The sequence below is a fragment of the Symphalangus syndactylus genome, chromosome 7 (assembly GCF_028878055.3).
Source record: "Symphalangus syndactylus isolate Jambi chromosome 7, NHGRI_mSymSyn1-v2.1_pri, whole genome shotgun sequence".
Lineage (NCBI taxonomy): Eukaryota > Metazoa > Chordata > Mammalia > Primates > Hylobatidae > Symphalangus > Symphalangus syndactylus.
In genome coordinates this window covers 44,218,066-44,235,200 of record NC_072429.2, presented here as the reverse complement: position 1 = coordinate 44,235,200, position 17,135 = coordinate 44,218,066, and the positions used below count along the sequence as shown (strand labels likewise).

The 17,135-nt window shown below is 42.2% G+C and overlaps 1 protein-coding gene and 1 long non-coding RNA gene across 4 annotated transcripts in view; one reads left to right on the top strand and one right to left on the bottom strand.

The window, feature by feature from the left end:
• The window catches only part of FGF1 (fibroblast growth factor 1), a 108,906-nt gene extending 107,268 nt beyond the window's left edge, over positions 1-1,638 (bottom strand). For 2 of the 3 annotated variants that reach the window (XM_055285830.2, XM_063642729.1), the window contains exon 1: positions 1,193-1,589. The gene's annotated coding sequence lies outside the window, so the exon portion shown is untranslated. Of the gene's footprint in view, positions 1-1,192 lie in introns of all 3 variants that reach the window. The other variant, XM_055285827.2, reaches the window with a different exon arrangement.
• LOC129486233 (uncharacterized) overlaps positions 1-16,793 on the top strand; it is a 330,778-nt gene extending 313,985 nt beyond the window's left edge. The window contains exons 4-5 of the long non-coding RNA XR_008658901.2: positions 6,916-7,025; positions 16,656-16,793. This is a non-coding gene — a long non-coding RNA (uncharacterized lncRNA). The remainder of the gene's footprint in view (positions 1-6,915; positions 7,026-16,655) is intronic.
• Positions 16,794-17,135: the final 342 nt, after the last annotated feature.

The following is a 17,135-nucleotide window of genomic DNA, read 5'->3' as shown; positions in this document are numbered from 1 at the left end:
CCACGTCCACGGCAAGGATGGGTACAATACCTACATTGGTTCTATGAGATTGACCCTGAGATTCTAGCTAGAACTAGAAAGGGAAGCACCTGTTCTTGTACGGTGCTGTGCTAGTAGGATGTCAGCTGGGAGCTGCTGCAGCCATGTGGCCATCACAATGGGCAGGTCTTCCTGGAAACAGAAGGACACAGGGGAGGCAAAGCCAAGAAATGGAAAGACAGATTCACGATGCCATCATCTAGGCCCCTGGATCTCATGATACCAAAACCTTGCCTTTTCAGGCACATGAATTAATTAAAAAATCCTCTTTTTGCCTAAATCTCTTCAAACTGGGTTTCAGTCCATGGTTACTAGATGAATCCTGACTTATTCAAATAATGACCTTGTTCCTACCAGAATTTTGTTGGTTGCTTCTTGGCATGGGTATTTGTAGTCCATAGCCCAGGGTCAGACTGCGTCCAGGATAACAGTTTGTGTGTGGAAGTGATAGTAGCATCTATCCATATCCCTAAATGGATATAGGTACATGTGCTATGAGGACGCATTAAAGGGGAGACTGAGGCTGCAAAATCTGTGTCTCCTCTTTGTCTCTGAAGTCTGTGTACAGAGCAATTTTCCACAAACCCCTGATTTTATTCCTCTTGTTTTCAACCAGAGAAAGGAGTTCTTGAATCTGTTAAGTATGTTTTGCAGGGCTCTAAGAAATCAGGAAGAGATGGGGAAGGGAGGTGTTGGGGAAAAAGAGGCTCTGCATGTCTCATTTTTGTTTTTTTCCTTTTTGCCAACGACAAAGAATCAGCTGGCATCCTTTTATTTTCTATTTCATGCAGTGCTTTTTAAAATGAAGCATTAAGTCTACTGTAATGGGATTTGTCTAATGATTTCCTGGTAAACGTCTTCTTGGATCTCAGCAAAGATAATTCACTTAGTAGGAACCACTTCCTGCTTCCCCACTAAGAACTAGACCTACCCAGTTCTTTCTGGAAGTAAATTGGCCTTTGAATGAGAGAAGGCAGTACAGGAATATTTCACTCTGGTATTCATCACGTAGACTCAAGCTTGCCACAGACCCAGATCAGGGAGGAGAAAAGGAAGGCGGGGGTGAGGGAGAACGTTCATGCTGAGCACAAGCATGAAGCCAAGCAGAAAGTCTGTAGCAATCTGAGCCCTTTGCAGAAACAGATGCACTCACCTCTTTGCCTTGGCTCTGGGGTGCTTTCTTTCTGGGGCAGTGACAGCTTCTGCAATGTCCACACTGTTCTACCAGGACGGCTGCAGGCAGGCTGCTGCAGGAGGAAGGGAGTTCCCATTCACCATCAGAAGGGAGTGTCCTCCCAGAAAAGGAGGCGATGCCCTGATTCCCCTGGAGCGAAGGCCGTTGGATCCACTTGTCCTCTCTCTCCTGCTCCCTTTCTGGTATGAATGGAGCTCAGAGGAGCCCCGTGAGAAGAGCTGAGTGAAACCACACACCATACCCCCCCTGTTAGCAGGTTGGCCTCCTAGCCTTGGGGATCCTGGAGAGGAAGGCAGTGGAGTGGGTCATGAGGCACTTGGGCCCCTACAAGTGCAGCTGACACTGGTATGCCCACAGAAAGGCCACGGACAAGCACTGTGTATTTATTTCTCCCCCTCTCATGTGATCTTATTTTTGGAATGGACACAAAAGCTATTTGGGGGCTGGACAGCTGCCAGGTGAAAGGACAATGATCTCATCCGAGTTCTCTCCATGCCTCTCTCTGCACCAGTCCCCGTTACCTTTTCCAATATGAGGCAGAAGGGAGCGGGTTTTGCTCTGAGCCTCACTTTCAGTACATGCAAGCAATGTGTCCAACTTACCACTTTTCTTCAATTAGCGGATTGCTACCCTTTGAGGTTTCACAGAGGATCAATGTAATGAACGAAGTCCTTACTTTTATGTCTGAGGCAAGTGAGTGTTTCTGAGTCTGGTGGTCGTGTCGCACTGTCATCATACACACTATTTTAGATGCAAAGATCCTCTTTTCAACACCAGGATGGGAGCCCGGACCCTGGAAGGCAGATGTGGGCAACGCCACAGAGCTAGGCTCTCAATGCGTTGATTCTGCCTCCTGCCCTGACTGTTTCTGCCTCTGGCTCCTAGGCTTGTAAAACTTACAACATTGAGACAGCTTGATTTTTCACCTCTGATCCTTTCTCTTCAGACATGAATGGAAAGTTTTGAAAATGTCATGCGTGGCAAGATGCCAATTCAATATCATCCTCTTCACCATTATCACTGTTATTTACTGGGCTCTTTCTTGCTGAATGCCTTCATTTGCGGAGTACTTCTGCATTCTCGCATTTGATCCTCATTACACCCCTGCCAGGAGGGTAAGATCGCTCCTATTTGATATCCAGGGAAGCTGAGGTTTGGAAAGGCTCCTCACCTAATTTTTGGAGAAGGTAGAGTAAGGACTGTCTGAGCTCTTGGCCACTTTGCCCTATTGTCTCCCGAAGATGTGAATCGTTGACATTTCACTGTTGTTTTCACTTCCTAAGAGAGAAAACAAAACCCTTAGGGTTGATTCAGACCCACAACTTCAATCCTTGATTTCTGTCCCAAATCCAGTTATTGAAGGGGAGAGAAAATGAGGTTTTCATCTGTTTACAGTCCCAGGCCCTGATTCTATGTACAGGATGGAGTCTCTGGCCACCATTCTCGTTGGAGCCATTTTCCGGTGAATAATTCACTGTGCAAACACACAGACCAGAGAGGACTGGGCTGGGCCGCCCAGGCCGGGTTCCCAATGTATCCAAGCTGGACTGCACTTTCCACTACCCTGAGAAAGACAAGAGAGATTGAGCCAACAGCTTGTCCAACACTGCCCTCTGCAGGTCACTAGGCTGCATTACCCCAGATGCGGGTCTTCAAGACTGTCCAAAGAGGCGGGCCACACCAAGGATTATTTTTAGAGAATCAGTTTCCAGGTTCTCCATTTCTGCAGCTACTCTTTCCTAAACCTGGTTTGCCTGGGCACGTGTCTGTGTTCATAATCCTTCCCCTACTGTATAAAGGAAACCATACCTGTCACTCTTCACAAATCTTACTGAGGTGCCATTGCCCCAGTATAAAAATCTCAAAGTCCCCAAGCTAGGAACTTCTTTAATACTTTAAGTCAGCCTCTTTTAATGATTAATTAGGCTTTTTTTTATTTAACAACTTTGCTTTTCCTCCCTTGAATATTAGGGACAGAACTGTGGAAGCAAATCAAAGAGAATATTAGAAATAATAACAGATTAATAGGTACACTTAAAGAATGATGACACAGTTTAATTCTTTTTTTTTTTTTGAGACAGAGTCTCGCTCTGTTGCCCAGGCTGGAGTGCAATGGTGCAATCTTGGCTCACTGAAACCTTGCCTTCTGAGTTCAAGAGATTCTCCTGCCTCAGCCTCCCGGGTAGCTGGGATTACAGGCACCTGCCACCACGCCTGGCTAATTTTTGTATTTTTAGTAGAGATGGGGTTTCATCACGTTGGCCAGGCTGGTCTCAAACTCCTGACCTCAAGTGATCCACCCACCTTGGTCTCCCAAAGTGCTGGGATTACAGGCATGAGCCACCACACCTGGCCCACAGTTTAATTTTTAAATTCCAACTTTATAATATATTAGAAATTATGCTCTTGAAACCATATAAACTTAATGATGAAAATTAACATAAATGTTTAAATGTGGATATATGTAACTTTTTTTTCAAAATTCTTTTAGAAGGTACAAGAACAATTTGTGAAGTCTGCTGTACCCTTGGGCTGGCTATTGCTGACTGATAATAGGTTGCCATCTATCCATCCATTCATCTAGCCATTCCTCAAATACCCATTGAGCACCTACTGTGTGCCAGGCCTTGTTTCAGGCACTAGATATAAAAACAGCAAAAAATGGCATGTTCCATGGCAAATTCTTAGTGATGGCCTCCTCTAGGAAGCTGAGGGAGGGAAACAGATTATGGATACACTTTTGATAATTAATCCAATAAATGTAAGAATTCAACATTGATAAGCAGTACTAAGTGTTCTGTGCAGGAAACGTGTGAGGGGAGAAGAAAAGGCACAGACAATACTTTTGAATCCCACGTAAATAGCAATGCAGATATAATAAGCAAATGATATAATAAGCAAATTGCAATGGGAAGGAGAGAAGAAAAAAGAAATATATATATATACATATATATATACTCACCAGACTATGGAGGATTCATCACCAGGCCGGGAAGCAATAGCGTGGGCTCCAGAGTCAGCCACTCATCTGTGCACAGATGAAGAGAGGTCTGTGAAGCTTCAGCGCAGTCTGGGACCCTAGCTCTTTTGTAACGAGTTGTTTGGCATGAGGTCCAGTCACGAGGGCCCTTCGCAACTGGGCTCAAGGAACACAAAAAGGTCAACTTGTTTTTGGATTGTCTGTTGTTTTTCAATAACTAACGTATAGGAATAGATTGAAAAGGAGATTTCTCCGAAACAGTGCTGGATGAATGCCTCAAGGGGTTCACACAACCTGTTCCGGGATTTGGTGACCATTGTTTGTGTCCACGTTCAATTGAGTTCAAATTTAAGATTTTTTTCCTCCACACCAAGGAGGGGTATTTGGTAATTAGAGAATGAATAATGGAGATTAACAATGTATAATAAGGATTATTATACATTATAATCCTCATGCATATATACATGAGTTGATGGGGGAGGCATCAGGGAAGGTAGCTCTGGAGAAACGAAATCCAAACCAAAAATAAGGTATCCAAGAATCTCTATGAAAAAACTGTGAAGACCCAGGAAAAAAAAGGCCACTATAACATGAGAGGATCAGGGAGAAGTAGGATCAACGTTTTTAGAGTTAGTTGGGGTTTTGTTTGTTTGTTTTGTTTGAGATGGAGTCTCACTCTGTCACCCAGGCTGGAGTGTAGTGGTGCCATCTCGGCTCACTGCAACCTCCGCCTCCTGGGTTCAAGCAATTCTCCTGCCTCAGCCTCCCCAGTAGCTGGGATTACAGGCCTGGCACACAGTAGGTGCTCAATAGGTATTTGAGGAATAGGCAGATAAATGGATGGATAGATGGCTGGGATTACAGGTGCCACCATGCCCAGCTCATTTTTTTTGTATTTTTAATAGAGACGGGGTTTCTCTATGTTGGCCAGGTTGGTCTCGAACTCCTGACCTCAAATGATCCACTGGCCTCAGCCTCCCAAAGTGCCGGGATTACAGGCGTGAGCCACCATGCCCAGCCTAGAGTTAGCTGTTTTCATAAAGAGCCTTTGCCCTTATACCACTTCAACCTGTATTATAAATCCGTGGTTCTCAATCAGGAGTGATTTTTCCCCAGGGGATATTTAGCAGTTTCTGCAGACATTGTTAGTTGTTGCATCTGGGGTTGTTCTAGCGGCATCTAGTGAGTAGAGGTCAGGGATGGTGGTAAACTTTCTACAATGCTCAGGACAGCTCCCCATAACAAAGAATTATCTGGCCCTAACAGTCCATAGTGCTAGGGTTGAAAAATCCTATTATAAATGGGGGCAGGGCAGGCCTGACGAGTGTCTATAGTGGATGTGGATTCACTTGTTTATTCATTCATACATTCAGCAAATACTTACTGAGTGCCCACTATGTTTGAAACACCATTCTGGGCATAGTTGAAGCCCACCAGTCACCCATTAACCAAAAATAACCACCTCAAATAGCTGGCCTGGTTGTGTTCCTTTGTTACCCAGCTTAAAATTTTTACCATTAGAATGGTGACAAAGCTGGTCTTATTGCCTGCAGAAAGAAGATATTGAAATGCATGGATATTATTTGCAAGGATGGTCACTGAAGAATTGTTTGCAATTGTGGAAACAACCTAAGTGTCAACAGAATGGTTGCCTAACTGTGATACAGTGGTACTATGGCCTACTAAGCTGCCAATAAAAAAGAAAGGCAAATCTCTTTGCGGTAACATGGAAAACAACCATGGAGATATTATCAACTAGAATTTTTTTTCAGAATTGCAGGTAGAATATGATTGATGCGATGTGTGTTTTTTAAAATTGGTGTATGTGTGTGTGTGTTTCCATGTGCATGCAATTGCTGGAGAAATTCTCACCAAATTCTTTAAAAAAAAAAAAAAAAAGCAGAGTCTTGCTCTGTCGCCCAGGCTGGAGTGCTGTGGCGTGATCTTGGCTCACTGCAAGCTCTGCCTCCCGGGTTCATGCCATTCTCCTGCCTCAGCCTCCCAAGTAGCTGGGATTACAGGCACCTGCTATCATGCCTGGCTAATTTTTTGTATTTTTAGTAGAGACGGGGTTTCACCATGTTAGCCAGGATGGTCTTGATCTCCTGACCTCGTGATCCGCCCTCCTTGGCCTCCCAAAGTGCTGGGATTACAGGCGTGAGCCACCGCGCCTGGCCCTCACCAAATTCTTAATAATGGCTACCTCTAGAGAATGAGAAACAAAAACAAAAACTGTAATGTGTTCGTTGGTAGTAGCTCTTTACCTAATTCCACCCTTTCATACTGATCACCTTCTTCCTGGTTCATCTCCATTGTTATCAGTAGTCAAGTCAGCCACCAACTTCTGGAGATCCTTCAACTTGTAGGACAATATCCAATATTTACTGTTAAATCCATGTCCCTTTAAAACTTGCCTCTAGCCAATCTTCGTAAGGTCTTCTTGGGAGCTGCTTTCTCTGCCTCAGCCACAATTCCTATGCCCATCTCCCTGGAACTTAAGCCAGTGAACTCACCAGGACTGTATCACACCATATTCTTTCAAAACAGGCTCATCTCTGTGCCTGGAAAACAGCCCATCTTTTTTTCTATGTGTATTAGTAGAAAAAAAGGTGAGATGACTGTGATCATGAATAATCCCCACATCTCAGTGGCTCAAAGGCTCCTTTCTCACTCACAGTTGGGCATGTCTGTCCATTTGCAGGTGGATTGGAAAGCTCCATTCTGTATCATCCTAACTCAAGGACCTGGACTGAAGGATTTCTGCTTTCAAGAAGAAAAAAAAAAATAGAAGACATGTTTACTAATACACTGGTAATTATTTCTATTCATATTTTATTGGCCAAAGCAAGTCATATGGGTATACAACATAAAATGAGGTGCAGAATTTCAATCCTATCATTTGTTTGGAAGGTGGAGAGTCATATTTGGAGAACATGAGTTCTATAATTGTTGGATGTAGTAGTCTATACATGTCCACTAAGTCAAGTTTGCTAATCGTGTTTAAATAATCTGTATTCTTACTCATGTATCTGTTCACTTCTTGCAGTTTTGTCAATCTTAGTTTTACATTTTTGAAGCTATATTATGTGTACAAGGTTTTTTTTTTTTTTTTTGAGACAGAGTCTTGCTCTGTCGCCCGGGCTGGAGTGCAGTGATGCAATCTCGGCTCACTGCAAGCTCCGCCTCCCGGGTTCACGCCATTCTCCTGCCTCAGCTTCTCCGAGTAGCTGGGACTACAGGCGCCCGCCACCGCGCCCGGCTAATTTTTTGTATTTTTAGTAGAGACGGGGTTTCACCGTGGTCTCATCTCCTGACCTCGTGATCCGCCCGCCTTGGCCTCCCAAAGTTCTGGGATTACAAGCGTGAGCCACCGCGCCCGGCTGCAAGTTTTATAATCATTGTACTTTCTCATAAGTTAAACTTTTTATCATTATGATAATGCTTTTTGCCTTAAGATCTACTTTGTCTAATATTAATATAGATAACATTAATTTTTGTTAATATTTATATTTTCCCACTCTTTAATTTCAACATTATAATACAAATGTTTTAGATATGTTTCTTATAAACAGTATGCAGATTGTTATCCAATTCAATCTTTGATTTTTAATTGAACTGTTTAATTTATTTACATTTAATGTAATTACTGATATATTTGAATTTAAATATACCGTCTTATTAAGTGTTTTCAATTGTCCCGCATGCTCTCTGTTCTCTTTATCCTCACTTTTTGCCTGCTTTTGGAAAATATTGTTTTTGCCTCCATTGTTTTGGAAGTTACATATCTTTTTAGTAGTCTTTTAGAGGTTATCCTATAGATCACAGTATGTGTCTCTGAGTTAGCAAAGGCTAATAATGTTAATTGGCACTTTCATTTTCTTCCATAATAGTACAAGGACCTTAGAACGTTTCAATTCATTTACTTCCTCTCCCGATTTGCTTTTAATATATTTTAATTTTTTAAATCTTCAGCACTGTGTTACATTGTTTCATACGGTGTAATTCATTTAGACTTCCTCAAATGGACCTTCGTGCTGGACCTCATTTCTTTCTGCATCTGTATAACCTATCATCCTTAATCATCTTCCTTCTGCTTAAAGAACATCCGTTAGTATTTGATGCTGGTAAAGAATCCTGAAAAAGTCTTAATTTCACTTTTATTATTGAAGGCTATTTTCACTGGACATAGAATTCTAGAGTTGACAGTTATTTTATTTCAGCACTTGAAAGATATTTAAATTCCACTAATTTCTAGTTTCCATTGTTTCTATCAAGAGGTAAGCTAACAGGCTATTACATTTTTTCAAGTAATGACAGCTGCTTGTAACTTTTTTTTTCCCTTTGTCTTTGGTTTTCATCTGTCTTATTGTGATGTAACTAGGTGTGGCTTTTAAAAATTTCTCCTGCTTGCAGCTCCCAGGGCTTCTGAGATTTGTGGCTTGTTGTCTTTAATCAATTTTGGGAATTTTTCAACTATTTTCTCTTCAAATATTGATGCTGCACCGTTCTCTTTCTCTTCTCCTTCTGAAATTTTAATTCTCATTTTATCTCCATATCTCTTACTCTCTGTAGCATTGCTATCCTTTTGTCTCTTCATGTTTCATCCTGATGTTTTCTTCCAACCTACTTTCCAGTTCATCAATTTTCCCTACAGCTGTGTATAATTTTTTGTTAAACCAAGTAAAGAGTATCCACTGAGCTCTTTGCTTTTGTTAGTATATATTTTAAATTCTAAATTGTTCACTGATTATTTTTTAAATCTTTTTCATCCTTTTTAAAAAGTTCTCTTTTTTTAAAAGAGAACTTTTTTTCAGTTCTCTGCCAAATTTGTTGATACTGTCTTTTATCTCCATATGTGTAGTAAACATAATTAATTTAAAGTCTGTATCTGATAAATCCATTAACTGGAGTTCTGTGGGATTGTTTCTATTGTAGTTGTTTCTACTGGATCTCATGTTTTCTTATGTCTTTATGAGCCTGGTTATTCTCTTGTGTGCTAAAATTGTATATGAAAAGTTGGTTGAAGTAATGTAAAACTTATTGTGTTATATTCCTCCTGAAAGTACAGTCATCCCTCAGTATCCATAGCAGGACTGGTTCCAGAACCTACTGCAGATACCAAAATCCATGCAGATTTCATTCCCACAATCAGCCCTGTGGAATCCATAGATAGAAAACGTGGGCCCTCCATATATAAGTGAGTTTGGCATCCTGCAACTACTGTCTTTTATATTTATGTTTGGTTGCAGATGCACCAAAGCCTAATCCAGAGGAAGGCCCTAACTCTCTTCAATTCTATGAAGGCTAAGAGAGCTGAGGAAGCTGTAGAAGAAAAACTGCAAGCTAGCAGGGGTTGGTTTATGAAGTTTAAGGAAATAAACCATTCCGTAACATAAAAGTGTAAGATAAAGCAGCAAGTGCTGATGTAGAAGCTGCAGCAAGTTATTCAGAAGATCTAGCTGAGATCATGGATGGCGGTGGTTACACTAAACAACAGAGTTCCAATGTAGACAGAACAGCCTTCTATTGGAATAAGATGCCATCTAGGACTTTCATAGTTAGAGAAGAGTGGGCTGACTATATTTATTTTTAAAATCCATGTATAGGCCGGGCACAGTGGCTCACGCCTGTAATCCCAGCAGCACTTTGGGAGGCTGAGGCGGGCGGGTCACCTGAGGTCAGGAGTTCGAGACCAGCCTGGCCAACATGGTGAAACCCTGTCTCTACCAAAACTACAAAAATTGGCTGGCATGGTGGCAGGCACCTGTAATCCCAGCTACTCAGGAGGCTGAGGCAGGAGCATTGCTTGAACCCAGGAGGCGGAGGTTGTAGTAAGCCGAGATCGTGCCATTGCACTCCAGCCTGGATGACAAGAGCAAAATTCTGTCAAAAAAAAAAAAAAAAAATCCATGTATAAATGAACCATACAGTTCAAACCCATGTTGTTCAAAGGTCAACTATATTTGTATTTGCTTTTGCAAGGTACCTGGGGATGCAAGGACCTGGGATCACCTTTATCCAATTTGAAGAATTAAGCTAATTGGATCTCAGCTGAGGCCCTAGAAAGTCTCATCTACTTCCATCCAAGTCATCCTGTCTTTTCTCTTTTTAAAATATTTTTGGAGATGGGGTCTCACTGTGCTGCCCAGGCTGGACAACATAGGTCCAGTGGCACAAACATAGGTCACTGCAGCCTTGCACTCTTGGGCTCAAGGGATCTTCCCAAGTAGCTGGGGCTACATGCACATGCCACCATGCTACCACACTGGGCTAATTTTTTCATTCAGTCTTAAGATGAAGACTTTCAATGTCCTAGCCTGCCATGGGGAGTTATATGTCTACCCTCTCCTTTGGTGAGCACTGGATTCCAACTTGTGTTCATGTGGCCACACAAAGCTGCCCAGGTGCTGCTTAGTCTCTTCAGTTCTTTTTTTTTTGAGAGGGAGTCTCACTCTGCACTCTGTCACCCGCGCTGGAGTGCAGTGGCGTGATCTTGGTTCACTGCAACCTCCGCCTCATGGGTTCAAGCTCCTCCGCCTCCTGGGAGCCTGGGTAATTCTCCCGCCTCAGCCTCCCGAGTAGCTGAGATTATAGGCACCCGCCACCACACCCAGCTAATTTTTCTTTTGTATTTTAGTAGGGATGGGGTTTCACTATGTTGGTCAGGCTGGTCTCAAACTCCTAACCTCAAATGATCCGCCTGCCTTGGCCTTCCAATGTGCTGGGATTACAGGTGTGAGCCACCATGCCCGGCCGTCTCTCCAGTTCTTAGTTGTCGTTTCCAGAAGCAGCAAATGTCCCAAGGGGGATAGAGGCCCAGTTATTGGGCTTGCCTCCTTGAATACCCGTCTTTCTCCAGATCATTGTTGGTAACTCTTCATTATCTTTTTAACTCTGATGTTTTCAAGCAGATTTTTTTATTTTTTCCCACTTTTCTAATTGTCCTCAGCAGGACAGTAGGTCTGAATTTAGTCTGCCATTACCAGATGGTAGGAAATAGACAGGTATGCTTCATTTTATCGTAGTTTGCTTTACTACACTTTGCAGATATTATATTTTTTACAAATTGGATGTTCGTGGTAACCCTGCATTGAGGAAGTCTTTAGGTGCCATTTTTCCAACAGCATGTGCTCACTTTTTGTTTCTGGGTCATATTTTGGTAATTCTCACAATATCTCAAACTTTTTCATTATTATTATATTTGCTATGGTAATCTGTGATCAGTGATCTTTGAGATTACTCTTGTAATCATTTTGGGGTGCCATAAACTGTGCTCATATAAGATGGTGAAGTTCATTGATAAACGTTGTGTGTTCTGACTTCTCCACCAATCAGCCATTTCCCATCTTTCACATTCTTTTCAGGCCTCCTTATTCCCTGAGACACAACAATATTGAAATTAGGCTAATCAATAACCCTACAATGTCCTCTAAGTGTTCAAGTGAAAGCAAGGGTGGCACATCCCACACTTTAAATCGAAAGCTAAAAATGATTAAGCTCGGTGAGGAATGCATGAGGAAAAGCCAAGACAGGCCAAAATAGAGGCCTCTTGTGCCAAACAGGTAGCCAAGTTGTGAATGGAAAGGAAAAGTTCCTGAAGGAAATTAAAAGCACTGCTCCAGTGAACACACAATGATAAGAGAGTAAAACAGCCTTATTGCTGATAAGGAGAAAGTTTGAGTGGTCTGGATAGAAGATCAAACCAGCAACAACATTCCTTTAAGTTAAAGCCTAATCCAGAGCAAGGCCCTAACTCTCTTCAATTCTATGAAGGCTGAGAGAGGTAAGGAAGCTACAGAAGAAAAATTAGAAGCTAGCAGAGGTTGGTTCATGAAATTTAAGGATATAAGCCATTTCCACAACATAAAGTGCAAGGTGAAGCAGCAAGTGCTCAGGTAGAAGCTGCAGCAAGTTATCCAGAAAATCTAGCTAAGATTATGGATGGTGGTGGCTACACTAAACAAACAGAATTTCAATGTAGACAAAATGTCTATCAGAATAAGATGCCATCTAAGACTTTCATAGCTAAAGAGGAGAAAGCAATGCCTGGCTTCAGTGCTTCAAAGGACAGGCTGACTGTCTTATTATGGGCTAATGCAACTGGTGGCTTTAAGCTGAAGCCAATTGCTCATTTTCCATACAGAAAATCTTTGGACCCTTACAAATTATGCTAAACCCAGGCCAGGCACAGTGGCTCATGCCTGTAATTCCAGCACTTTGGGAGGTCGAGGCAGGCAGATCACTTGAGCTCAGGAGTTCGAGACCGGCCTGGGCAACAGGGTGAAACCCCATCTCCACAAAAAAATACAAAAACTAGCCAGGTGTGGTGAAGTGTGCCTGTAGTCCCAGCTACTCAGGAGGCTGAGGCAGGAGAATTGCTTGAGCCTGGAGGCTGAGGTTGCAGTGAGTCAAGATCACGCCATTGCACTCCAGCCTGGGTGACAGGAGTGAAACCCTGTCTCAAAACAAAGAATTGTGCTAAATCTATTCTGCCTGTGCTCTATAAATGAAATAACAAAGCCTGAATGACAGCACATCTGTTTATGGCATGTTTACTGAATATTTTAAGCCTACTGTTGAGACTTACTCCTCCAGGGAAAAAAAGGGATTCCTTTCAAAATATTACTTCTTATTGGCTAATGCATCTAGTCACTCAAAAGCTCTGACAGAGATGTACAAGGAGAGTAATATTTTCATGCTTGTTAACACAACATCCATTCTGCAGTCCATGGATCAAGAAGTCATTTCAACTTTCAAGTCCTATTACTTAAGAAATACATTTTTTAAGGCTATAGTTGTCATAGATAGTGATTTCTCTGATGGATCTGGGCAAAATCAATTGAAAACCCTCTGCAAAGAATTTACCATTTTAGATGCCCTTAAGTACATTCACGATTCATGGGAGGAGGTCAGGATATCAACATTAGCAGGAGTTTGGAAGAAGTTGATTCTAACCATCACGGATGACTTAGAGGAGTTCAGTACTTCACTAGAGGAAGTCACTGCAGATGTGCTGGAAACAGAAAACTAGAATTAGAAGTGGAGCCTGAAGATATGCCTGAATTGCTTCAATCTTGTAATGGTTAATATTGAGTGTTCACTTGGTTGGATTGAAGGATGCAAAGTGTTGTTCCTGGGTGTGTCTGTGTGAGCTTCCCTAGTTTTGAGGTTTTGGGACTTGGACTGGTTTCCTTGCTCCTCAACTTGCAGACGGCCTATGGTGGCACTTCACCTCATGATCGTGTGAGTCAGTACTCCTTAATAAACTCCCACTCATTTATACATCTATCCTATAAGTTCTACCTCTCTAGAGAACCCTGATACAAATTTCATGATAAAATTTGAACAAAAGGGGAGCTGCTTCTTATGGATGAGCAAAGAAAGTGATTTCTTGAGATGGACTCTTCTCCTAGTAGAGATGCTGTGAACATTGTTGAAATGACAATAAAGGATTTAGAATATTCCATAAACTTAGTTAATAAAGAAGCAGCAGCATTTGAGAGGACTGACTCCACTTTTGAAAGAAGTTATACTGTCATTAAATGCTACCAAATATGGTACAGAGAAATATTTTGTGAAAAGAAGAGTCCATTGACATGGCAAGCTTCATTACTGTCATATTTTAATAACTTGCCACAGCTACCTCAAACTTCAGCAACCACCAGTCTGATCAGTCAGTAACCATGAATATCAAGGCAAGACTTTCCACCAGAAAAAAGATTATAACTCACTGAAGGCTCAGACGATCATTACTATTTTTTAAGCAGTAAAGTATTTTTAATTGAGGTATGTACAATTTTAGGCATAATGCTGTTGTGCACTTACTAGACTACAGCATAGTGTCAACATAACTTTTATATGCACTGGGAACCAAAAATTTGTATGATTCACTTTGTTGCAATACTTGCCTTACTATGGCAGTCTGGAACCAAACCCACAATAGCTCCAAGGTACACCTGCAAATGCAGGCAGTGGGCCAGGTATACATGCATATACATGCCTTATGTGAGAGGTGGGCACTGAGGTTAACTAGAAAGCATGAGCCTATTTTTGCCTTGTGGAAATAAGGACCTCATATTGCCAAATTTTTCCATTTTTTTTCAAAAGAAGTAGGAAAGGAAATGCAGGCTTTTAAAATGTGAAATCCCAATTTTCAATTGTTGGTTAAAAAGAATCTTAAATCTTAACTAGCCAAATAAAATGCATCTGGGGTCCACACCCAGCTACCCTATAGGATACTAGTTTAAAATATCTGGACTATAGTCTATATTGATGAGAGAAGTGGGGTGAAAGTTGGCATTCTCTTGCCATTAACTTCTAGCCTCCCAGTAGTCCAGGCTGCCTTGAATAAACACCATACCATCATACAAAACATAGTTTTTATCTTATTTATTTATTTATGAGTTGGGGGTCTTTCTGCATTGCTCAGGATGGAGTGCAGCGGCACAATCATAGTTCACTGAGGCCACGAACTGCTGTGCTCAAGTGATCCTCTCACCTCAGCCTCCTGAGTAGCTAGGACTACAGGTGTATGCCACCACATAAGGCTAATTTTAATTTGTTTTTGAGAGACAGAGTCTTGCTATGTTGCCCAGGCTGGTCTTAAACTCCTGGCCTCAAGCGATTTTCCCACCTCGGCCTCTGAAAGTACTAGGATTATAGGATTGGGCCACTATGCTTGACCAAAACACAGTTTTTAAATCAATTTATGTCTTTACTGAAATCTCTTAAAAACGCCAAAGGGTGGGGTTTGGGTTGCATTCATAACACCAACATTTCTGAAGAATCCTCTTCTCTTCTCTCTTTCTCAAGTCCTCCTCATGACATCTGTATTAGTCCATTCTCACACTGCTATGAAGAACTGCCTGAGACTGGGTAATTTATAAAAGAAAGAAGTTTTAATTGACTCACAGTTCCACAGGGGTGGGAAGGCCTCAGGAAACTTATAGTCATGGCAGAAGGGGAAGCAACCACATCCTTCTTCACATAGCGGCAGGAAGGAGAAGTGCCAAGCAAAGGGGAAAAGCCTTTCATAAACCCATCAGGTCTCATGAGAACTCATGAACAGCATGGGGGTACGTGGAGGAAAAGTTAAATCTTAAATTTGAACTCAGTTGAATGTGGACACAAACAATGGTCACCAAGTCCCAGAACAGGTTGCATGAGTCCCTTGAGGCGTTCATCCAGACGGTTTTGGAGAAATCTGTTCCTGTATGTTAGTTATTGAAAAACAACAAACAATCACAAAAACAATTTGACCTTTTTGCGTTCCTTGAGTCCAGTCATGAAGGGCCCTCATGACTGGGCCTCATGCCAAATAAGTCGTTACAAAAAGAACTAGGGTCCCATACCACACCAAAGCTTCATGAGACCTCTCCTCATCTGCATGGATGAGTGGTCAACTCTGGAGCCCAGGCTGTTGCTTCCTGGTCTGGTGATGAATCCTCTATAGTCTGGTAAGTGCAGTGGCCGACTCTGGAGCCCAGGCTGTTGCTTCTGGTCTGGTGATGAATCCTCCATTGTCTGGTGAGTGTGTGTGTATATATATATAGTCTATGTTGATGGAAGAAGTGGGGTGAAAGCTGGCATTCCCTTGCCATTAACTTCTAGCCTCCCAGTAGTCCAGGGTATATATATATATATCTTTTCCCTTCTCCCCTTCCCATTGCAATTTGCTTATATAATTTGCTTATTATATCTGCATTGCCATTTACATGGGATAAAGGTTGTTTACCCTTAAAGGTATTGCGTGTGTGTCTTTTCTTTTCCCTTTGCGCATTTCTCTCATAGAACAGGGTAACCGCCCCCATGATTCAATTGCCTACCACTGGGTCCCTCCCACAACATGTGGGGATTATAGGAACTACAATTCAAGATGAGATTTGGGTGAGGACACAGCCAAACCATATCAACAGCCCAACAGCTACTTCAGTCCTCCTTAATTTATCTCTTGAATTCTCCCAAACCCAGCTCATCCCTGGCTTGTTTCTCTTATTCTCTCTCTCGCCTTCTGATCCATTCTGCTTTCCTTAGTATGTAACACCCTGCCTTCTCTTAGGTAGACCCATCAACCCATCCTACCCATGGTACTTGCACAATTCAGAATCCTTTCCCACATTTTCCCTTATTACGCACAAGAAATACTCCAGGGCCAGGTGCAATGGCTCACGCCTGTAATCTCAGCACTTTGGAAGGCTGAGGCAGGAGGATCACTTGAGCCCAAGAGTTCAAGGCTGTAGTTAGTGATGATGGTGCCACTGCACTCCAGCCTAGGCGACACAACAAGACACTATCTCAATTAAAAGAAAAAAAAAGAAAAAAGAAAAATACTCCAGAACTTGGCTAGTGAAGACTAATTCCTCCTTCACAGGAAGGAAGTGGGGGCAGGGGAAAATGATGCTGTAAATACTCTAAAATATATATTTTTTCCTGTCCCATCAGCTACGCCATCTGGGATGGGGTGACGCCTGGATGAGATGTCATTTTAAAGGACATTTCTGGGACACGCTAGCAACAAGGCAAGTTTTCAGGTGGCTGCCATTTCCTTGTCATTTACCTTCTATGGACAGGAGAGAGTCTCCACCCAAACCACCACCCTCCCACAAAAGCGGGAAGGAGAAGCCAGAAGGGAGAGAAATCAGACTTTTCCTGATTTGTCTAATAATAGAAAGTTGGCAGAGCACGTCACAGAATAGAAAGTATTTGATAAAAACAGCATCTGTTCAGCTTGGGACCCAGCCGGAGCTGCGTGGAAATTTAATTTATTCCTTCCTCGAGTATTCTCATTCGGGTATCACAATTCTGTCTTTCTCATTAATGAGAGAAGTTGAAAACGTTGCTTCCTGTGACCAAAATGGCTTTCTTTCCCAAGGGCTGATGGCGGAGGAGGCGACGGAGCAGCTGAGCGAGCGGCCAGCAGGG